A 25,530-nucleotide genomic window follows, 5' to 3' on the forward strand; every position below is an offset into this window, starting at 1 on the left:
AAAACATACAAGCAAAAGACACAAGTTTTTATTAGCTGAAAAAGGGGGAAACAGAGCTTCATAGAATTACATTCAAGTCTGAGTGAGAAAAATTTTTATCTCTTTGTAGATTTCTCTACTGAGTGTAGAAAGAGGGCGGAGTAACTAGAGAGAGTGAAAAACCCTGGTTGAGTGTAGCTTTGTGCGTAGCACTCATGGTGAAGGGCAGATTAACAAGAGGAGCTTGTGAAAACCCTGTAAGGACGTAGCTTTGTGCGTAGTTCTCGTGGTGTAGGAGTACAGCTTGGTGCGAAGTACTCGGGAAGGCGGAGTAACAAGAGGAGCTTGCGAAAAACCTTGGAGGAGTGTAGCTTTGTGCGAAGCACTCGGAGAAGTGTCGTTGGACACTTATTCACTATTGTATCTGGGTGATCGAAGAATAGTGAATTTCCTCCTTGAAGTGAAAGGAGAAGAGTGGACTAGGAGGATTACACCACCTCTGAACCACTATAAATCTCTCTCTCTATTTACTTACTGCTCATATATTTTGTGCATGCCTATTCGAACTGCGAACTAACCCGATTACGATTTATCGCATATCTTTATCTGTCTGGGTTTGATAGTTCCCACGTTTGCATGCAAGCCAAACTTTACGTACATCATCCTTGAACCATATCAAGTGTTTCTAACGTGTTGCATGTTTAGAATATCTCTTTGAGCACCGCACTTATAAGCATAATACTTTACCGCTACTTATTCCGCTGCACACTCTAAGTTGTTTATCTTGTTAATGCTTGTTACTTAGAGTTGAAATTACCAATGTGTTATTTGCCTTGTGTGTTTTCGAAGAAAGTTTGAAAAGTTAGAGATGTCTATTCACCCCCCCTCTAGAATTCTCGCCACCCTTTCGGGACCAACAATTACTTTTATAGATTGATTTTATTTATAAAGAAAGAAATAAAGGAAAATGTATTTAAGAAATGTTTGGTTTATTATATTGGCAACATAACTTGGGAAGCAAACTCGAGACGTCTAAACAAATACATTACACTACAAATCTCCTCGAACTGTAAATCGAAATTCCCACCCCTAATTGTAGGTTCTTTTAGTTACTATTATTACAATTCCATTAAGTAAATTTACAAGTTTATCTAGATATTATTTCATGTTCGTTAAATTACTATTGCAAGTTGATTAAGTCACTACAGCAAGTCCTTTGAAAAAAAAAAAGAGAGAAAAGTCACCACTACAAGTTCATTAAGTCATATATGCTCGTCCGAAACATTATTACAAGTTTATTAAATTACTAACGCATACTCATTAAGCCACTATTGTAGGTACAGTAAGTCATCATAGGTCATCTATATTATTACTATATCACACATTTATTGTAAGAATATATTGAAAAAATATATCAATATGAGTGAATTTAAAATATCTCTACGAGATATTTTTAACAATATTACTTCTATAGATTGATTTTATTTATAAAGAAAGAAATAAAGGAAAATGTATTTAAGCAATGTTTGGTTTATTATATTGGCAACATGACTTGGGAAGCAAACCCGAGAAGTCTAAACAAATACATTACACTACAAATCTCCTCAAAATTGATAGATATGAAATCTTCCATATATATCTTCCGTTGCCGGGAATTGAACCAGACTCTCCTAGGTGAAAGCCAGATATCCTAACCGCTGGACGACAACGGAACACTTCCATGGATCATCTGTTGAAAATCATCTATTCCAAATTATTAACTTATAATTGTATGGTTTACATTTTGAAACCATACAAACTAAGTTGCGGTGAACATGGAGCGAACACGTGACCTTCAAATCTTTAGTCTGACGCTCTCCCAACTGAGTTATCCCCGCATCTCATAGAAACTTTACATTCTTAATAAACGAACTGTTAGCTTTTTTTAACCATAAGTTATTATGTTCCACAAATTGCTTCGAATAGTCATTATTGCGTCTTCAAACTCTGATTAAAAGTTAAAACATAGCCACGATGATTACGTTCATGAGAAACAAACCGATTTCATTACACTACACCACACATCAATTATGCATGATTCAATTTTTGCCACAAGCCAACGCCAATCATCTTTAATAACACCTCTATAATTATTATAAAGTCTAATGCAAGCATAAAAAACTATGACATTTCCTTTTTTCATATCAATGTATCTTGATAAACATTATTTTTAGTATTATTTTTAATAATCTTTTTATAGTTAATTTGCAATAATTAATTCATTTTATATTTATTTTTATTTATTATTGTTACTAGTAAGTTTGTAATATTATTCAATTTTAGGTTGTTTTAATTATTAAATTTGTTTTATTATTTGAATTATGTCAGTCCAATAATTCATTGATCTTAATTTAATAATAATATTATTAATTAGTTTTAGTAGTACATGATCAGTAGGAGTTTAATTAGTGTAGATTAGTTATATATGGTCTCTAATGAGTTTATTATTAATATTATTATTATTATTATTATATCTTTCTTCCCAATTATTATTTTATATCATAAGAAAGAGGATCGCAGACTTCTTCTCCGATAATGGTGATGGATGATCCGATTGAAGAGCAGGACATTGAATGGAAGAAAATTTCCCATGGCTTCCCCTTAATCTTAGGCAAATTGTGTAGCTTCTTGGCTGGATGATTGAAGAAGAAGGAGAGGTTGTTGGGATTGAAGCAATATAAATAGAGGAGAATTTATGCAAGAGATCATCAATTCACCCCGGAGATTTCCGGCGGTTCGCGTAATTTCGATCCGCAATTCTGGGCGTGGCAACTTCTTTGTCGCAGCAATCTCCGTTCAACACATCATTAGCAATTTCTGGTTCTTTCTTTAAGTTTCCTCCTTAATTTGGATTTGTTGGTTTCTTCCTAGTTGTTAGCAGCAAGCAATATTGTTATTCTTCTTTTAATTCCCTTTCTTTCAATTTCAATTTGTTGGCCGTACTTTTAATTTGGCACATTGTTTTTCCAAGTTTTTCCCTTTCTATTCAATTCGTACTGTTTTTGTTCCTCTTCAATTCTTACTGCTAAATTTCGCAAAGACTCTATTAAATTGCTACTTTTGTTTAATTCTTTAATTCCTAAATTGTGAGCACACTATTCAGTTCTTAAACACCGTGCTAATTCTTTAATTACTTTGTTTTCTATAATTATTATTATTAATTTGTTTTGTGATTAATGAAGCTTTGTGATTTAATTTTTGCAAGTTTGATAACAATGCACTGTATAATGATTTGTTCTTTGGGGATTGGATTACTGCAATTGATTATGATGTAAAGTATTGCTCTGAGCTGCTCTTAGTTTTGAACTGTCGAATTGTTTAGCTTATTCATATTTACTTTTAATGGTTGATTTAAAAATGTTTTGTTAATTTATTTACTTAGCTTCTTTTAATTTCAACTAAATTATCTTACACTTGAGTTTATTCTTATCTTTGGTATCCGTTTTTAACTCTTTAAATTATCAAGTTAATTAATTTTAAGATTATAAATTGCATATTATCAATTCCTCTTGGGTTCGACCCTTGCCTTTGCACACTACCACTACACTGACTCGTGCACTTGCGAGGACATTATATATTTAAAATTGTACAACATATCTAACTATAACTAAAAGTTTTTATATTTGGAAAATTACCCAAGTATATATACTAATTACTAATTACTAATTTCTCAATTTTCTAAATCCTGATTTTTTATTTCTATTATACACTTAGATCGGTATCCTGTAATTTGAATTAAGGTTTGTGTTATGTTTGGACATTGGATTTTCAAATATGTAGTGTTTTCTTGTTTTTCGGACTCATTATTGATTGAGAAATTTGAGATATGCATCGTTTTAGTGTTGATTGGATTTTAAATTTTAAATTAATAAAAAATAATTAATTAATTAATTGCGCTAAAGAACTAGAGAATGTTAATGTTCTCAAATTGACCGAACCAAACTAAACTACAATGTAAAATAGAATGGTTTTGTCTTTTCAAAACTGAAAAAATATAAATCAAACCGACGAAAAAAAAAAAGGACTCGAACTATAAATCGAAATTCCCACCCCTAATTGTAGGTTCTTTTAGTTACTATTATTACAATTCCATTAAGTAAATTTAAAAGTTTATCTAGATATTATTTCATGTTCGTTAAATTACTATTGCAAGTTGATTAAGTCACTACAGCAAGTCCTTTGAAAAAAAAAAAAGAGAGAAAAGTCACCACTACAAGTTCATTAAGTCATATATGCTCGTCCGAAACATTATTACAAGTTTATTAAATTACTAACGCATACTCATTAAGCCACTATTGTAGGTACAGTAAGTCATCATAGGTCATCTATATTAGTACTATATCACACATTTATTGTAAGAATATATTGAAAAAATATATCAATATGAGTGAATTTAAAATATCTCTATGAGATATTTTTAAGCAATGTTTGGTTTATTATATTGGCAACATGACTTGGGAAGCAAACCCGAGACGTCTAAACAAATACATTACACAATACTTTACACTACAAATCTCCTCAAAATTGATAGATATGAAATCTTCCGTATATCTTCCATTGTCAGGAATTGAACCCAGGTCTCCTGGGTGAAAGCCAGATATCCTAACCACTGGACGACAACAGAACACTTCCATGGATCATCTGGTGAAAATCATCTATTGCAAATTATTAACTTATAATTTTATGGTTTACATTTTGAAACCATACAAACTAAGTTGCGGTGAACATGGAGCGAACACATGACCTTCAGATCTTCAGTCTGACGCTCTCCCAACTGAGCTATCCCCGCATCTCATAGTAACTTTACATTCTTTTTTTTGAAAACGAGAGATTAATTCATTAAATCACCAAGAATAACGTTTACAAGAAAAGATGGTGGAGAGTCATACCACTCTCCGCAACCTGACTCAGAAAAGGCCTCCCTAGCAACTGCATGGGCAGCACCATTCGCAGATCGCTTAACATAACAAAATTTAACATCATCTATCTGTAATGCTAAATTTCTAATATCATCAACAATAAATCCAAAAGCCGAATTAAATGGTGGTGAACCAATTGCATGACAGACTACCTGACTGTCCATCTCTACATCCACGGAACCCATTCATGTATGCTTTAACCAGCTCAAAGCCTCCCTGATACTCAAAGCTTCCACTTCTTTCACCGTAAAGACCCCGGGCATCACCACATTCTTCGCTGCAAGGAAATTCCCATTATCATCACGTAGCACCCAACCCAACCCCATTACATTATCAGCCACCCGTAACGCCGCATCCGTGTTCAATTTCAGTCTCCCTTGGGCAGGTTTGGTCCATCGTGTTATAGCCTCCTGCACAGCTTGTCCTGTAGCCACCTCATTCACAGCCCTCCAATTATCAAGAAACAACAAAGCTCTCTGGACCACCATATTCAAATAAAAAACAACACCCTTCCAGACACTATCATTCCGGCTACACCACAGACCCCACAACACCATCACAAAGTTAGGCAACTAGACATGACCACGATTCCGGTTCCGGTCCGGTTCCGGTTCGGAACCGGCGGTTCCGGTTCCGTATTTGGTCGAACCGGAACCGGAACCTTATATTAAGGTTCCGGTTCCGGTTCTAACCAGTATTTTTTTTTTATTTTTTATTTTTTATTTTTTGTAAATTGTATGTTTTTAAGTATTGTTAGGCCTTGAGTTTGAGTAATTTTTTTTTTTTTTTAAAGATGACAGTTGTAACTTGTAAGTTTAAGTGGAATAAAATGTTTAACTTTGCTATGTTTTAATACAAAGACCTTATGAGAATAGCGACCAGAGAGCATTGAAACTAATAAAGGCAATTCTTAGGCCATTAATGATTAGGATAACAAAGGAAACAAAAGACAATAAATTTTTCATTGTCATTTGTTTCCTTTATTTTTCTAAACATTAATAGACTAAGAATTACCTTTATCAGTTTCAATACTCTCTGGTCACTACTCCCATAAGGTCTTTATATTAATTTATTCATAGCAAAATTAAGTAATTTATTTCACTTAAACTAAAAAAAAAATTAATAATTTTAAAAATGCAAAATTTAATAATTTTGCATTTTTTTTTTATTTTTTCGGTTTGGAACCGGAACCGTCCGGTTCCGAACCGGAACCGGCGGTTCCGGTTCCAATATTATAGGAACCTTAACCGGAACCTTATAGGTTCCGGTTAAGAACCGGAACCGGAACCGTACGGACGGTTCCGGTTCGGTTCCGGTTAGCACAGTGACGGTTCCGGTTACGGTTCCGGTCTGAACCGGAACCGTGGTCACCCCTATAGGCAACAGACTAGCATTCAAAGAATTCACACCCCAAAAAAACCAGTCAGCAAGATAATTACCGTGAAAAGTACTGATATGTGGCATCCCTAACTTACTCCAGAGCTGAACTACTTGCGGGCAATGAACAAACAAATGAAGGCCAGACTCCTCAACATGTCTGCACATATGACAATTCAACGCACAAGCAACATTTTTAGTCATCAAAATATCACAGGTAGGGAGATAAGATGATGCTAACTGCCAGCAAAAATTTTTCACCTTCGGCGGAATATGTAGATTCCAGATTGTAGACCATGGCCGATCATCCCCAGCCACCATAGTAAGCTGCCTGTAACAAGATTTAACAGTGTAAGCACCCTTCTGATCCCAATTCCAAAACCACTGATCCCGTGGCTTCCTAATACTGAGTGGAATATTTAAAATCAAATTAGCATCACGAGGACCAAAAATATCCCTCACACAATCCACATCCCAAGCATTACCTTGCAAATCCATGAGTGAAGACACCGGAGCATCATAAATCGTCTGATGTAGATCAGTCTCCACATACAGGTTAGCATCAACAGGCAACCACGGATCGGAGCCAATTATAGTATCCTCCCCGTTGCCAATCACCTGCCTACTACCTTCTTTCAAACAGCCCTTCACCTCCATCAAACCCCTCCAGATATATGACGGGTTATTCCCTTCTCTTGCATCAAAAAAATCACAACTGGGATAGTACCTGGATTTATACACTCGTGCAACCAGGCTTGCAGGTCTAGTTAACAGCCTCCAGGCCTGTTTTCCAAGAAGGGCCTTATTCATCTCATGTAACCGTCTAAAGCCCATCCCACCAACAGCTTTCGGCTTACACAATCCCTCCCAAGTGCGCCACTTTATACCACGGTCATCCCCTACTCTTCCTGTCCACCAATACTGGTTCATTATATTCTGAATTTCACGGCATAGCCCTATGGGTAACAACAAGACCATCATTGCATATGTTGGCATAGCTTGGATTACATTCTTCAGTAGAACCTCCCTTCCTGCTCTGGACAGGAACTTGGAATTCCAAGACCGAATCCGGGATAGGATTCGATCCTTCAGAAACCCCAAAATAGCTTTCTTCTTCTTCCCTACTAATGAAGGCAGTCCCAAATACTTTCCACTAGTGTCCCCCTCCTCCACACCGAGAATATCCACCACCTCATTCCGCATGTTCTGTGGTACGTTAGCACTAAAACAAGCAGCTGATTTGTCGTAATTTATATATTGGCCAGAAGCCTTAGCATAAGTGTCTAACACATACCTCATCTGCACACTTTCATCAATACTCGCCCGATGAAATAGGAAACAGTCATCAGCGAAGAGCAAATGTGAAATAGTCGGGGCTCCCCTGGCAACAACCGCCCCATGTAAAAGGCCCATAGACGTCATCTTCCCGATCAATGCGCTCAACCCCTCTATAACAAAAAGAAACAAGTAAGGGGATAGCGGATCACCTTGTCTCAATCCCCTACCCGGAGTGATAGGCCCTAGCTGCCGCTGGTCATGAAGAACATGATACCGTACCGATGTGACCGTTTCCAGCAATAAATCCACCCACCTCCTGTCAAACCCCATCTTCAACAACACCGCCTGGAGGTACGGCCACTCTACCCGGTCATAAGCCTTCGACATATCAAGCTTCAAAGCCACCAGCCCCTCCCTACCCTGAGTTTTCCGCTTCAAGTGATGATGCACTTCAAAAGCCAGCATTATATTGTCAGTAATTAACCGACCTGGGATAAACGCACTCTGCGCATGTGATATCATATTCTGCAAAAGGGACTTCATTCGATTAGCACACACCTTAACCGCCACCTTATACACAACATTACACAGCGCAATTGGGCGAAGGTCCTTCATAGTCTCTGGGCTCGTTATTTTAGGGATCAAGACAATGAGAGTTTCGTTTGCTTTGTCAGGTAACCTGCCCGTCTCCAGAAACCTCCTACAGAAAGCCGTGACTTCCCCCCCAACAACATCCCAAAAGTACTGAAAAAAGCCTGGGCCAAAGCCGTCAGGCCCCGGGGACTTATCCGGATGCATCTGAAAAACAGCTGCACGAACCTCCTCCATACTCAGATGCCGCAACAGCCATGCGTTATCACGCTCAGAAACCCTCTCGCCAACAGCATGCACTACCTCCTGCATATCCCCATAATCCGGCGCAAACAGATTAGCGAAATAATTTACCATAATCCCATCCAACGCCACTTCCTCCTCCACCCAGTTCCCGGACTCATCCCGCAACCTCCTTATCGCATTCTTTCGTCGTCTGGCCTTCACGGAATTATGGAAGAACTTACTATTCGTATCTCCACCTCTATACCAATGCTCTTTAGCTCGTTGCTTCCAATATATGTGTTGCTGTTCTAACAAAAAGAGCAACTCCTTCTCCACAGTAGCATATTCCCGCATACCGGCTAAATCTCGACGTGAAATCAACCCATCTAGCCGGCGCTTGCAATGCTCTATTTTCCGCTGAAACTTCTTATTATATCCCCGCCCCCATCTCGAGATATCCCGAGCACATGCCTCTATCCTTTCCAACGTGCCCAGTCCCACTGTTCGGTCCCAACTGTGCGCCACAATTTCCCTACACGACTCCTCCCTTATCCACATATTATCAAAGCAAAATCTCGCCTTCCTCCGAGTTCTAGGCCGCATGACTGGCGTAATTACTAGAGGAAGATGGTCACTGTAGGTAGTTGACAATGAAAGTGCCTGCGCTCCCTCAAACATATTCAACCAACTGTCATTAGCAAGAAATCGATCCAGCTTTTCCTCTATCATATGATCCGTGCCCTGTGACTTAACCCAAGTAAACTGATGCCCACTAAAAGGAACATCCACCAGCCTACTATCCGCTACTGCATCCCGGAACCCATTAATCAGCCACTGTGGGTGTGGTGTTCGGCCATACTTTTCAGACTGGTCCAGAATATCATTGTAATCCCCCATAACAAGCCACGGTAATGTCGAGAGTGAAGAGAGAGTGCGCAACAACTGCCAGGATTCTCTTCTACGACTCCTATCCGAGTACCCATAAAACCCCGTTAAGCGCCATTTTGGACTACCAACATCCATCCTTTTCTCCGCATCCACATGATTAGAAGAATAACCTTTAACACTCAAATCCACCGTGTTAGACCAAAGTAGAGCCAATCCTCCACTATGACCCGTAGCTTCTACTGTGAACACACTGTCAAAGCCCAACTGAACCCGAATTGTCTCCATTCGCTGCTTGTCCTCAAATGTTTCAATGAGAAAAACCACACTCGGCCTCTTAGAGCGGATATGATCCGCTAACACACGAACTGCCGTCTGGTTGCCAAGCCCCCGGCAGTTCCAAGTCATCAGACTCATGACTTTAGGCGGGCCTGCTCCGCAAGACCCGCCTCCAATCCGTTTTTTGAAACTGCTTGATCACACTCCATGCCCACATCCCCTTCAATATTCTCGGCCTCCTCCAGATCAACCCGCCTTCTCTTTTGTTCCCCCACCACCACACCCGGCACACCCATCGCAGCAGTCATGGAATTCATACTGCCCACACCACGGCCAATGTTTCTCTCGTTAGTCCGTACTGCCCCATCACCAGAAAGAACCTCCGGAACACACATTAAAGCTGGAGACTTCCACCCCCTCCTCTCGGCCGCTGTTTCTGGAGCAATCCAGCAACGATTCTGAGTCAGGGCTCCCTGACGTGAACCTGCTCTTAACCAAGCTCCGTAAGGCTTCTCAGCCTTAGGATCAGTACATTGTAAAGCCAGCCGACAATGCCTATCCCCATGCCCAATCAACCCGCACAGAAAGCAAAAGGTAGGTAGGCGCTCATATCGGAAATCAATTAAAGACCAGTTACCTGCATCCTGCTTCAACTTCATTTGCTTTTTGAGTGGCTTGGAGACATCCAAAGAGACACGAACTCGGTAGAATGTTTTCATTGAGCCGTCGAAATTCCTCTCATTCGCCTGTACAACCGACCCTAAGAACGAACCGATTGCCATAACCACAGTCTCCGATCGAAAGCCAACCGGTAACGCATGAATTTGTACCCAAAAATCAGCATGGGTTAAGGGTATAGATTCGGGGTCCTCTCCAGGTTGCACCTTCTTCATTATTAACAAACTTTGTTCGTAAGTCCATGGCCCCTCGCTGAGTATTCGTTCCCGATCCCCCTCATGATAGAAGCGTATTAAGTACAGACGGGGATGCAGTTCCCTCATATTTACCCCCATGGCAGACTGCCAAACATCGGCCATGGTGTCCAGAAAGTATGCAAAGCGTACCGGTCGATTAGTAACAAGCCTTCCAACCGCATAAAAGGACTCCTCTCCATCCTCCTGATCACGCGGTACATGCGGAACCTGGATAGAGAACTCCTCGTCATCGACGTCCGCTAGCGTAAGGTTGGCGCACTACTCAGCGACGTCATCAGCAGCCATGCTTCCAGTAAGATGCAGTGTTGAACGCCGTAGAAACAAAAGACGTAATCGGAAGAGTGGAAAACAAATAAAACCCTAGGTACTCGCGAACGAGCGAGAGAGAGACTGAGTATAAATTACAATTTTTATTACCTACAAACTTCTGTTTCACCTAACACTTCTAGTAACTTTACATTCTTAATAAATGAACTTTTAGCTTTTTTTAACCATAAGTTATTATGTTCCACATATTGCTTCGAATAGTCATTATTGGGTCTTCAAACTCTGATTAAAAGTTAAAACTATGTATCTAACTATAACTAAATGATTTTATATTTGGAAAATTACCCGAATATATATACTAATTACTAATTACTAAATTCTCAATTTTCTAAATCCCGATTTTTTATTTCTATTATACACTTAGATTGGTATCTTGTAATTTGAATTAAGTTTTATGTTATGTTTGGACATTGGATTTTTAAATATGTAGTGTAGTCTTGTTGTTCGGACTCATTATTGATTGAGAAATTTGAGATATGCATCGTTTTCGTGTTGATTGGATTTTAAATTTTAAATTAATAAAAAATAATTAATTAATTAAATGCGCTAAAGAACTAGAGAATGTTAATGTTCTCAAATTGACCGAACCAAACTAAACTACAATGTTAAATAGAATGGTTTTTTCTTTTCAAAACTGAAAAAATATAAATCAAACCGACGAAAAAAAAAGGACTCGAACTGTAAATCGAAATTCCCACCCCTAATTGTAGGTTCTTTTAGTTACTATTATTACAATTCCATTATGTAAATTTACAAGTTTATCTAGATATTATTTCATGTTCGTTAAATTACTATTGCAAGTCGATTAAGTCACTACAGCAAGTCCTTTAAAAAACAAAAAAAGAGTGAAAAGTCACCACTACAAGTTCATTAAGTCATATATGCTCGTCCGAAACATTATTACAAGTTTATTAAATTACTAACGCATACTCATTAAGCCACTATTGTAGGTAAAGTAAGTCATCATAGGTCATCTATATTATTACTATATCACACATTTATTGTAAGAATATATTGAAAAAATATATCAATATGAGTGAATTTAAAATATCTCTATGAGATATTTTTAACGATATTACTTTTATAGATTGATTTTATTTATAAAGAAAGAAATAAAGGAAAATGTATTTAAGCAATGTTTGGTTTATTATATTGGCAACATGACTTGGGAAGCAAACCCGAGACGTCTAAACAAATACATTACACAATACTTTGCACTACAAATCTCCTCAAAATTGATAGATATGAAATCTTTTGTATATCTTCCGTTTCCGAGAATTGAACCCAGGTCTTCTTGGTGAAAGCCAGATATCCTAACCGCTGGACGACAACGGAACACTTCCATGGATCATCTGTTGAAAATCATCTATTGCAAATTATTAACTTATAATTGTATGGTTTACATTTTGAAACCATACAAACTAAGTTGCGGTGAACATGGAGCGAACACGTGACCTTTAGATCTTCAGTCTGACGCTCTCCCAACTGAGCTATCCCTGCATCTCATAGTAACTTTACATTCTTAATAAATGAACTTTTAGGTTTTTTTAACCATAAGTTATTATGTTCCACATATTGCTTCGAAGAGTCATTATTGCGTCTTCAAACTCTGATTAAAAGTTAAAACTATGTATCTAACTATAACTAAATGTTTTTATATTTGGAAAATTACCCGAGTATATATACTAATTACTAATTACTAAATTCTCAATTTTCTAAATCCCGATTTTTTATTTCTATTATACACTTAGATTGGTATCTTGTAATTTGAATTAAGGTTTATGTTATGTTTGGCATTGGATTTTTAAATATGTAGTGTTGTCTTGTTGTTCGGACTCATTATTGATTGAGAAATTTGAGATATGCATCGTTTTCGTGTTGATTGGATTTTAAATTTCAAATTAATAAAAAATAATTAATTAATTAAATGCGCTAAAGAACTAGAGAATGTTAATGTTCTCAAATTGACTGAACCAAACTAAACTACAATGTTAAATAGAATTGTTTCGTCTTTTCAAAACTGAAAAAATATAAATCAAACCGAGGAAAAAAAAAAAGGACCCGAACTGTAAATCGAAATTCTCACCCCTAATTGTAGGTTCTTTTAGTTACTATTATTATAATTCCATTAAGTAAATTTACAAGTTTATCTAGATATTATTTCATGTTCATTAAATTACTATTGCAAGTTGATTAAATCACTATAGCAAGTCCTTTGATAAAAAAGAGAAAAAAAAAAAAAAAAAAAAAAAAAAAAAAAAAAAAAAAAAAAAAAGAGAGAGAAAAGTCACCACTACAAGTTCATTAAGTCATATATGTTCGTCCGAAACATTATTACAAGTTCATTAAATTACTAACGCATACTCATTAAGCCACTATTTTAGGTACAGTAAGTCATCATAGGTCATCTATATTATTACTATATCACACATTTATTGTAAGAATATAGTGAAAAAATATATCAATATGAGTGAATTTAAAATATCTCTATGAGATATTTTTAACGATATTACTTTTATAGATTGATTTTATTTATAAAGAAAGATATAAAGAAAAATGTATTTAAGCAATGTTTGGTTTATTATATTGGCAACATGACTTGGGAAGCAAACTCGAGACGTCTAAACAAATACATTACAAAATACTTTGCACTACAAATCTCCTCTAAATTGATAGATATGAAATCTTCCGTATATCTTCCATTGCTGGGAATTGACCCGGGTCTCTTGGGTGAAAGCCAGATATCCTAACCGCTGGACGACAACGGTGGATCATCTGTTGAAAATCATCTATTGCAATTTCTTAACATATAATTGTATGGTTTAAATTTTGAAACCATACAAACTAACTTGCGGTGAACGTGGATCGAACACGTGACCTTCAGATCTTCAGTCTGACGCTCTCCAAACTAAGCTATCCCCGCATCTCATAGAAACTTTACAGTCTTAATAAACGAACTTTTAGCTTTTTTTAACCATAAGTTATTATGTTCCACATATTGCTTCGAATAGTCATTATTGCGTCTTCAAACTCTGATTAAAAGTTAAAACATAGCCACGATGATTACGTTCATGAGAAACAAACCGATTTCATTACACTACACCACACATCAATTATGCATGATTCAATTTTTGCCACAAGCTAAAGCCAATCATCTTTAATAACACCTCTATAATTATTATAAAGTCTAATGTAAGCATAAAAAACTATGACATTTCCTTTTTTCATATCAATGTATCTAATTATAACTAAATGTTTTTATATTTGGAAAATTAACCGAGTATATATACTAATTACTAATTACTAATTTCTCAACTTTCTAAATCCCGATTTTTTATTTCTATTATACACTTAGATCGGTATCTTGTAATTTGAATTAAGTTTTGTGTTATGTTTGGACATTGGATTTTTAAATATGTAGTGTTTTCTTGTTTTTTGGACTCATTATTGATTGAGAAATTTGAGATATGCATCATTTTTGTGTTAATTGGATTTTAAATTTTAAATTAATAAAAAATAATTAATTAATTAATTGCGCTAAAGAACTATAGAATGTTAATGTTTCTCAAATTGACCGAACCAAACTAAACTACAATCTTAAATAGAATGGTTTTGTCTTTTCAAAACTGAAAAAATATAAATCAAACCGACGAAAAAAAAAGGACTCGAACTGTAAATCGAAATTCCCACCCCTAATTGTAGGTTGTTTTAGTTACTATTATTACAATTCCATTAAGTAAATTTACAAGTTTATCTAGATATTATTTCTTGTTCGTTAAATTACTATTGCAAGTTGATTAAGTCACTACAGCAAGTCCTTTGAAAAAAAAAAAAAAAAAAAGAAAAGTCACCACTACAAGTTCATTAAGTCATATATGCTCGTCCGAAACATTATTACAAGTTTATTAAATTTCTAACGCATACTCATTAAGCCACTATTGAAGGTACAGTAAGTCATCATAGCACATCTATATTATTACTATATCACACATTTATTGTAAGAATATATTGAAAAAATATATCAATATGAGTGAATTTAAAATATCTCTATGAGATATTTTTAACGATATTACTTTTATAGATTGATTTTATTTATAAAGAAAGAAATAAAGGAAAATGTATTTAAGCAATGTTTGGTTTATTATATTGGCAACATGCCTTGGAAAGCAAACCCGAGACGTCTAAACAAATACATTACACAATATGTTGCACTACAAATCTCCTCTAAAAATTGATAGATACCAAATCTTTCGTATATCTTCCATTGCCGGGAATTGAACCCAGGTCTCCTGGGTGAAAGCCAGATATCTTAACCGCAGGGCCGACAACGGAACACTTCCAAGGATCATCTGTTGAAAATTATCTATTTCAAATTATTAACTTATAAATGAATGGTTTACATTTTGAAACCATACAAACTAAGTTGCGGTGAACGCGGAGCGAACACGTGACCTTCAGATCTTCAGTCTGACGCTCTCCCAACTGAGCTATCCCCGCATCTCATCAAAACTTTACATTCTTAATAAATGAACTTTTAGCTTTTTTTAACCATAAGTTATTTTGTTCCACATATTGCTTCGAATAGTCATTATTGCGTCTTCAAACTCTGATTAAAAGTTAAAACTATGTATCTAACTATAACTAAATGTTTTTATATTTGGAAAATTACCCGAGTATATATACTAATTACTAATTACTAAATTCTCAATTTTCTAAATTCAGATATTTTATTTCTATTATAAACTTAGATTGGTATCTTGTAATTGGAGTTAAGTTTTATGTTATGTTTGGACATTGGATTTTTAAATATGTAGTGTTGTCTTGTTGTTCGGACTCATTATTGATTGAGAAATTTGAGATATGCATCGTTTTCGTGTTGACTGGATTTTAAATTTTAAATTAACTAAAAGTAATTAATTAATTAAATGCGGTAAAGAACAAGAGAATGTTAATGTTCTCAAATTGGCCGAACCAAACTAAACTACAATGTTAAATAGAATGGTTTCGTCTTTTCAAAACTGAAAAAATATAAATCAAACCGAGGAAAAAAAAGGACCCGAACTGTAAATCGAAATTCTCACCCCTAATTGTACGTTCTTTTAGTTACTATTATTATAATTCCAATAAGTAAATTTACAAGTTTATCTAGATATTATTTCATGTTCGTTAAATTACTATTGCAAGTTGATTAAGTCACTACAGCAAGTCCTTTGATAAAAGAAAAAAAAAAAAAAAAAAAAGAGAAAAGTCACCACTACAAGTTCATTAAGTCATATATGCTCGTCCGAAACATTATTACAAGTTCATTAAATTACTAACGCATACTCATTAAGCCACTATTGTAGGTACTGTAACTCATCATAGGTCATCTATATTATTACTCTATCACACATTTATTGTAAGAATATATTGAAAAAATATATCAATATGAGTGAATTTAAAATATCTCTATGAGATATTTTTAATGATATTACTTTTATAGATTGATTTTATTTATAAAGAAAGAAATAAAGGGAAATGTATTTAAGCAATGTTTGGTTTATTATATTGGCAACATGACTTGGGAAGCAAACCCGAGACGTCTAAACAAATACATTACACAATACTTTGCACTACAAATCTCCTCTAAATTGATAGATATGAAATCTTTTGTATATCTTCCGTTTCCGGGAATTGAATCCGGGTTTCCTGGGTGGAAAACAGATATCCTAACCGCTGGATGACAACGGAACACTTTAATAAATCATCTGTTGAAAATCATCTATTGCAAATTATTAACATATAATTGTATGGTTTACATTTTGAAACCATACAAACTAACTTGCGATGAACGTGGATCGAACAAGTGACCTTCAGATCTTCAGTCTGACGCCCTCCCAACTGAGCTATCCCCGCATCTCGTAGAAACTTTACATTCTTAATAAACGAACTTTTAGCTTTTTTTAACCATAAGTTATTATGTTCCACATATTGCTTCGAATAGTCATTATTGCGTCTTCAAACTCTGATTAAAAGTTAAAACATAGCCACGATGATTACGTTCATGAGAAACAAACCGATTTCATTACACTACACCACACATCAATTGTGCATGATTCAATTGTTGCCACAAGCCAAAGCCAATCATCTTTAATAACACCTCTATAATTATTATAAAGTCTAATGTAAGCATAAAAAACTATGACATTTCCTTTCTTCATATCAATGTATCTAACTATAACTAAATGTTTTTATATTTGGAAAATTACCCGAGTATATATACTAATTACTAATTACTAATTTCTCAATTTTCTAAATCCCGATTTTTTATTTCTGTTATACACTTAGATCGGTATCTTGTAATTTGAATTAAGTTTTGTGTTATGTTTGGACATTGGATTTTTGAAATATGTAGTGTTTTCTTGTTGTTCGGAATCATTATTGATTGAGAAATTTGAGATATGCATCGTTTTCGTGTTGATTGGATTTTAAATTTTAAATTAATAAAAATTAATTGATTAATTAATTGCGCTAAAGAACTTGAGAATGTTAATGTTCTCAAATTGACCGAACCAAACTAAACTACAATGTTAAATAGAATGGTTTCATCTTTTCAAAACTGAAAAAATATAAATCAAACAGAGGAAAAAAAAGGACTCGAATTGTAAATCGAAATTCCCACCCCTAATTGTAGGTTGTTTTAGTTACTATTATTACAATTCCATTAAGTAAATTTACAAGTTTATCTAGATATTATTTCATGTTCGTTAAGTTACTATTGCAAGTTGATTAAGTCACTACAGCAAGTCCTTTGAAAAAAAAAAAAAAAAGATGAGAAAAGTCACCACTACAAGTACATTAAGTCATATATTCTCGTCCCAAACATTATTACAAGTTCGTAAAATTACTAACGCATACTCATTAAGCCACTATTGTAGGTATAGTAAGTCATCATACGTCATCTATATTATTACTATATCACACATTTATTGTAAGAATATATTGAAAAAATATATCAATATGAGTGAATTTACTATATCTCTATGAGATATTTTTAACGATGTTACTTTTACAGATTGATTTTATTTATAAAGAAAGAAATAAAGGAAAATGTATTTAAGAAATGTTTGGTTTATTATATTGGCAACATGACTTGGGAAGCAAACCCGAGACGTCTAAACAAATACATTAAATTAAACTACAAATCTTCTCTAAATTGATAGATATGAAATCTTTCGTATATCTTCCGTTGCTGGGAATTGAACCCAGGTCCCTCCTAGGTGAAAGCCAAATATCCTAACCGATGGACAACAACGGAACACTTCTATGGATCATCTGTCGAAAATCATCTATTGCAAATTATTAACTTAGAATTGTATGGTTTACATTTTGAAACCATACAAACTAACTTGCGGTGAACGTGGATTTAAATACATATTAAATCAAAGAAATAAATTTTAAAATTTCTTTTTCTTCATGCATTTCATACAATGAAATTTATCACAGGTATTACAACAAATACTTCCCAATAATCACATAAGAAAACTATATCATTCCTTATACTAAGACATTTTCATAATCATCAACCAACAAAATTCATATATTTTGAAAAAAAATAGGGCAAAGTAATGGAGGACAAAACCACTTACCAATATTTTTCCTAAGCCTCGGTATTCAAATCCCCTGTAGGCTTGAGTGGATTGTTTCAACTCTTGAAAAGAATAGGAGAAATTTGTTTTTTTTTTTTTTTTTCTTTAAAAGTGCCGAAATGGAGAGAAAGGAAGAAGAGAGATTTTTTTTTTTCTGTTGCTAGAAGGATCGGCCAAGGTAGGGAAAAAGGAGAAGGAAAATAATTATATTGGTCATCATCCTTCCTTAGTCAACTTATAGTAGTAATTTAATGTGAGAATATTTAAAGTTGTACTCCCAATCATATTAATTATAAATATTCTTATCATATATATCAATATACAATATATATTACATAACAATTCACACATTTTCCATATATATATTGATATCAAATATTATCCTACCTATTATATATATATACTACACGTCACACACATATATACTTAATTATTATACTATATATATTTTTGACTTACATACAAATAATATATGTTACATACAAATATTTAATATATGTACATACGTTACACATATAATATAATACATAAGTATGAAAAATATACATATATACAATTATATGACCCAAAATAATATGTACACATTTTATACTAAAATAATTATTTTGTATTTCAAAATAATGCACATATACTTATAATTAAAATTATAATTATACATACTTTATTATATATTTATTTATAACAACAATAATAATAATAGGATAAAGATGATGTGATTGTATTTTAAAAAGACTTGATCAGAAAGGAAATGGGTGATCAATTGAAAAAAAAAAAAATAATCTACAAAGGCTAGAAAAAACGGGTATCACACTCTTTCATAGTTTGATTCAAACTAATTGAATTTTTATTTTGAGAAATTGTTATCTAATCAACCAAACTAAATTATACTTTAACTAATTTGATTAATTCATCCAAATAAATAACTTTTATTATATATAATTTATTTTATATTATATATTTGATACAACCATATTGTAAAAATTGTACTACGTTACATTGGATATCTCTTAATATACAAATAGTAGACTAATGTCGTTAGGATAGTCATTAGATTAATTTGATTAATTTTGAATCAAACTTTGGGATGAAGATGCCATATTGATAGCAGAACAAGCAATTCATACGAATTGATGTGACAAATTAGTAAAATAAGTGATAGTGAACTTATTTGTCACAAAAAAGTTTTAAAATGTGTGATTATAAAATGTATTTTCACAATTATATTCATTTTAAGAGGCACTAAATAGTTGCATTTTAAATGACAATAATATTTAATACCTAGTTCACACCAAATTACTTGACACCAACTTGAATGCAATTTTAGTGGCAAACATTGCTTACAACATAATTTCACATAATATTCACCTATTTAATTATAGGGACAAAGTCATTGTAACAACTAATTACTCGTCACAATTATCATAAATTAGTGACAAAACTTGAAATCAACATAAATATTGTCACAATTTAGTAATTTTTCTTACGGAATTATAGAGTGTCACAAATATTTTTAACAATTTCATCACAAAAAGTGATAATATTAGTGAAAATAATATTTTTTTCTCACAATTGTTTCTCATTTCTAATGGTACTAACCAATTTTATTTTTATTGACAAAAAAAGTTGTCACAAATATTATAAACAAGAGTGGCCAACAACTATTTGTCACAAAAAACTACAAACATTTGTGTCCACATTATATTTTGTCACAATTACATTCGTTCCCGCCATAATTATAATGCCGCCAAAATGCATATACATTTTGTGACAACGTATGTTACGACACTATTATTCTAGTAATAGTGACAACTTATTCGTAAGAAATACTTTCTTGTCACATTACCATACTATCCGTGACCAAAAAAAAAGTTATCACAATTATCCCACGGAATAGTGTCGACTTATTTTTTTTATCACAAAAAACGTATTATTTATGACTAAATTATGAAGTGTCACAGAAGATTTGTCACTAAATGTCTACATTCTTGTAGTGAGTCTAATGAAACTTCATCTCTAACTTCAGCTCTTACTATATATAGCCTTTGAAACTTCATCTTTAACTTCAGCTCTTACTATATATAGCCTTTGAAACTTCATCTCTAACTGCATCTCTTACCTCATTCGCATCTCTTACATCGAAACCACTTTTGAAACCTCTGCTCCTTCTTCATGTGAGTTTCATACCTGAGACCTTAGAGTTAATTCATCAAGCTTTCATCCAACTCGTCTTTACGGATTATTGGTCATTGTAGCATTCTCCTTGATGTACTTCTTTCTTTCCACAGATGCTTGATCTCCAAGATAACTTCATGCAATCTCGTTTCTTCGTATGACTTCTTCTTTGAGTTGGGGCGTGTGGGCTTGTTTAAGTATACATATCATATGCATACATCTTCTTCTTCATATTTCTCATATTTTTCCCTTTCTCTATATTTGTTAATTTTCCTTTCATGGTTTATGACACACCTAGACTTAACAAATAAAATTGGGGATTCTAAAATACAATTTGGCATATCAAAATCTATTACAATATATTCCTAATAATTTCTCCCCTTTTGATAATGCCAAAATCCTATACTCAGTCATTGGCTTTAAGTCTTTTGAAAAATATATTTTGCTCAATTTTATTTGACAAAGCCATGATGAGTTTAACAAAAAATATTCTAGGGAAATAAATTGACTCATGAATTAATATTAGACAAGTTCCTATACGAATTTATATCATTAATTTTAATCAATATTTTTCTTTTGTTATGTGTTTGACATTCTTGTCTCTTAATTCACATTCTAATTACAAATCAAAATAACTTTTGTACTAAAAAGCATATAGACCATTTAGGAAATTAACATAGATAACTTGTATGATCATTATAAGGAAAAATACTTGATAATTTTGAAACAGTAGTTTACAAAACATAAGTTTCGAAAATCAGATTACCTCTTTTGCCTCTTATCACTTCTTCCATTCTTCAAGACATCTTTGATTTTTTCTCTCATCTTGTATGTAACACCCCCGATTTTACCAACATTTTTAAAACTTAAATTCAATGATAAATAACTAATCATCAAAGCAAACAGAAGCGGAAGCTATTTAAAACCGGAAGGCGTTATGCCACACCCATAAACCATGGGTGCACAGGCTAGGTCTACAACAATCCATCAAAATAGTATAAAGTCTAAGGCACACAGGCCACGTCCAACTAAGGCTCACAGGCCCAGAACAAAGCAACTAGAGGGAGGGAACTTCAGTAGCTACCAACAACGACTAGCGCGCTCCACAACAAAGCAAAACATGTAAAAGATAAGGGATAACACCCGGTCAGCGAATAATGCTGGTAACCCATTAATACGAGTTAAATAGCATAGTATAGATAGATATAATCAAAAGCATTTGAGACTGAGGAATACAGTATATAGTCATTTCAAAGCCAGAAGAAGATCAACATCAAAGACTCATCACACTCTCAATAAGAACGAGGATCATCAACCTCAACAAGACAACAACCACAACAGCAAGGGACAACATAACTCTAGATGCAACCTACCATTCACAAGGTAGAGTTCATCAAACACATGCTCGTAAGCAAGGGAATCATACAATCACATAATGAGACACTCATGTTTCAAGTTCTAACCTTATACCTTAATACCACCCTTATGGCTACCCCCGACCTTATCACAGTTCCAACTTGTACCTCCAAGTGCCACCTTGTACTTCTGAGTCCAACCTTTTCCCAGTCTGAGACAGTCGTCCCCCACCAATCTACACCACCAATCAGAATACCACCGATCTCAAGTACACGAGGGTACTGTTCAATTCATAGTCATATACCACCGATCTCATGTGAGCAAAGCTCAAGTCACAAAACCACCAATCTCATTCATATTCACACACAATCATCATCATCATCAAGAGGATTGAGGCTCATCAATAACCTCAATCAAGCATCAACAAAGGGTACAATGATTTGTACAAGATAACATAATAAGAATCAATCAAGAGATTTCAACAAAGTCAGGAGACAATACTCAACAACAAGGACTACCATCCAACATCAAATGATTGGCAACACAAGTTGCCAATCCTAAACAAGAAGGAACAAACCATACATACTAGCATATCAACATCAAACTAGAATGCTCATCAAACGGATAAACCAAAAGGGATCCAACGAACCTTCAAGACTCATATTAGCCCAACGAATCACAAAGTTGGACCCTTAGCACGATTCAAGACACCAAATCCTAACATGGATTCCTAACTCATCGTTCTAGAAATACGAAACGTCAAGAAGACTCACAAAAGCTCAATAATCAAGCAACGGGAGGTTAAAACATCAACACCAAGAAGAAAAGAATCACGGGGAACAAATCCCCGCACTCGCATCACATGTTCCCCGCGGGTGGGGCCATGGGTACGCCCCCACCCGTGGGCCTGCCCGCGGGGTACACTCCCCAAATCACCACGTTCCCCGCGGGTGGGGCGGCGGGTAGGCCACTTCCCGCCGTTCCGCCCGCGAGGTACAATTCATGTACACAATTTCCCTTCAGGGATTTTCATCATCAAGGTCAAGTTCAAGTCCAAAACACCCAAAATCTCACACACAACAAAGATATGACTTGAAACCAAGAAATAGCCAAGCAATGGCATTCAAGAAACCTAAAAACAAGCTCTAAACATGCATCATCACAAGATCATGCATCAAATCTCACAAATCACATCAAAAACATCAAATAGAAGCCAATAATCATCATTTAGGTAAGAAAATAGGTTTTGTATAGCCTTTGCAGCTTAACAACTTCTCCTTTCCACCCTCTTAAGCCTTTCTTAGAGCTCTACTTCCTCACCAACTTCTTACACAAGCCAAAACACAAGAAAGATTCTAACTTAGATAAAGACACCCAAAAGATGGCTAAAAACACCAAAAAGCTAAGAACCTTACCCTTTCCTATGCTCAAGAAGAAGAAAGTAGGAATCTTGGTGAAGGATCTTGCAAGGCTAGGAGGTTCACCTTCTTGCTTGAAGAATAAGCTAGGTTCTTTTAGAGAGATGTTAGAGGGTTTGAGGCTTATGCTTGAATGATGAATGGATGAAATGTCTTGCTAGGGATGGTTTGAGCAACAATTCATGGGTGAAAAGCCACTTCTACCCTTACTAAGGTTGGAAAGACAAGGGGCAATGGTACAAACCATGAAGCATAAGGTACACTCAATTGACTTAAGTGACTAGTACAATTCTAGTCCCTCGACTATTAAATTTCAGGATTTTTAGAAATGGATTAGCAAAGGAAGCTTGGATTAATTCTTCCATTAATCCCCAATTAGTATTTAGATTTACGGGGTGTCACATTGTACACATCATTCTTGATACGTTCACAGAAGAATTCTTTGTTGACTTGTCCGGCGAGGTAATTTTTCATAAGCTTCTTTCAAAGTTGTTCCTGGTAGAACTCCAGCATCAATCCATTCTATGCATTCATTGAATTGAAGCTTATACAGTGGCCTAGAGAATTTCTTGTGGTTCCAGTGAGCTTTTTCAACTAAAACCACATATCCATCTTCTTTCTCTTTCTTACTTCTTCCTTATTCTTTTCATTCACCCAGTGTGCAGTGTTACTTCAGCTGGGGAATGCATCTTGATTATGGCAGGTGCATTTTCTTTGGTCCATAGAGTATATGGCATTTCGGATTTGGAGCAATTGAACCAATCTTCCATCTTTCCTTTAGATGAACCTGCACCTAAACCAGTATTAGAAAATTGAGCAAAACCCAAACCACCTGGGGATGCTTGGCGTCCACGACCTCGGCCTCGGCCACTTGGTGGTGTAGTATGTGGTTGCCCAATAAAATATTATTGTTGCTGTTGAGCCATATGACTGAGATATTCTTCCCCCCTTTTGGCTTTATCAGCAAGAAAATGAAGGAAACGGGTATCTCGGTCTTGGTTGGCTTTCACAATCTTGTTTTGCAAGGCTTCCAACTTCTGAGTCATGGAGGATAGCTCAACTTCAAGTTGATTAATTCTTCGTTCTTGATCTTGCATAGCCTTTAGTTGCCTCATATGTCATTCATAATTGATCTTCTCGGCTTCCTCCTTTTCTTTTTTCAAATTTTTGATCACTTCAACTAAACTTGCAGTGATGTCAGCCTTCAAACGATTTTTTGTTCTTTCAATCTTGGACTCCAAAGATATGTGTTTTTCAAAAATTTGCGTCAAATTTGACCTTGTGTTGTCAAATTCTTGCATCGCCAAATGTCCTTGATCTCTCAAAGTAGTTCCGATCTTGTGGCAAATTGTGTCTCCAGATTCGGATACTTAGGCAAACAAAATTGTCAAAATGTCATCTTCATCTTCTTTAAGCCGGTGGTGTGTCGTCCAGTTTAGATTATGTAGGGATCTGAGAAACTTCCTTCTTGAATCTGCTAGAACTGGAGTTTCCATAAGTTGTACGCTTCTTCCTTAAGATGATTCGGCCACGGTGGTATTTTCTTGACAACTGGTTTCTTTTTCATGGTTCTCCCCTTCTTTATTGACTTTTTATTCTCCTTGATAATTGTCAATATCTTGAGAGAAACTTGGATTTGAGAGAATAGGTTGCTCAGACAATGGTCTGTCTTCTAGTGAGGATTGAAAGTTTGTAGTAGTTTTGACAGAGACATCCTGTACTTCAACTTCAATTAATTGTCCCCCCCCCCCCCCAATTAAGTCTCTATTCTCATTTAAGACTTCTACTCTTACTTCTTCTCCAACCTCTACTGTAATCTCTTCTCTTATTTCTTCTCTGACCACTAATCAAAATTGTCAATTTTTTTTTCTGACAAGATTGTTTAGTTTCTTGCTGTGTACGCTTTTGAGAATTATTCTTTATATAAGGTCGAGAGATAGAGAGAGATAAAAACAAAACTTTTATTAATGACTCGTTCTTAGGGAGTTTACTGGAGGTAGATTTTCACAACATTCAACTTGACTTTCACAACATCCAGCTTTTCAGTTCTTGGTAGAGGAGAAGGCGGTGCCGAAACTTGCATCTGAGTCACATCGTGGAGGAGATGGATAGTAACCAGGTT

General features: G+C 34.8%; 1 long non-coding RNA gene and 4 other non-coding genes across 5 annotated transcripts; all 5 read right to left on the reverse strand.

Moving 5' to 3' along the window:
- Window positions 1-4,734: 4,734 nt before the first annotated feature.
- Window positions 4,735-4,807, reverse strand: TRNAF-GAA. Its single transcript has one exon. It is a non-coding gene; the product is annotated as a tRNA-Phe (tRNA).
- A 2,038-nt stretch (window positions 4,808-6,845) lies between these two features.
- Window positions 6,846-21,447, reverse strand: LOC109148735. Its single transcript, XR_002048859.1, has 3 exons — window positions 21,373-21,447; window positions 16,441-16,446; window positions 6,846-6,857 (listed from the first exon to the last, which is right to left on the reverse strand). It is a non-coding gene; the product is annotated as an uncharacterized LOC109148735 (long non-coding RNA).
- On the reverse strand, window positions 13,685-13,757 carry TRNAF-GAA. Its single transcript has one exon. It is a non-coding gene; the product is annotated as a tRNA-Phe (tRNA).
- Window positions 15,259-15,331, reverse strand: TRNAF-GAA. The gene has a single exon. It is a non-coding gene; the product is annotated as a tRNA-Phe (tRNA).
- TRNAF-GAA lies at window positions 16,657-16,729 on the reverse strand. Its single transcript has one exon. It is a non-coding gene; the product is annotated as a tRNA-Phe (tRNA).
- Window positions 21,448-25,530: the final 4,083 nt, after the last annotated feature.

The sequence above is a fragment of the Ipomoea nil genome, unplaced genomic scaffold (genome assembly GCF_001879475.1).
Source record: "Ipomoea nil cultivar Tokyo-kokei standard unplaced genomic scaffold, Asagao_1.1 scaffold2144, whole genome shotgun sequence".
NCBI classification, from domain to species: Eukaryota; Viridiplantae; Streptophyta; class Magnoliopsida; order Solanales; family Convolvulaceae; genus Ipomoea; species Ipomoea nil.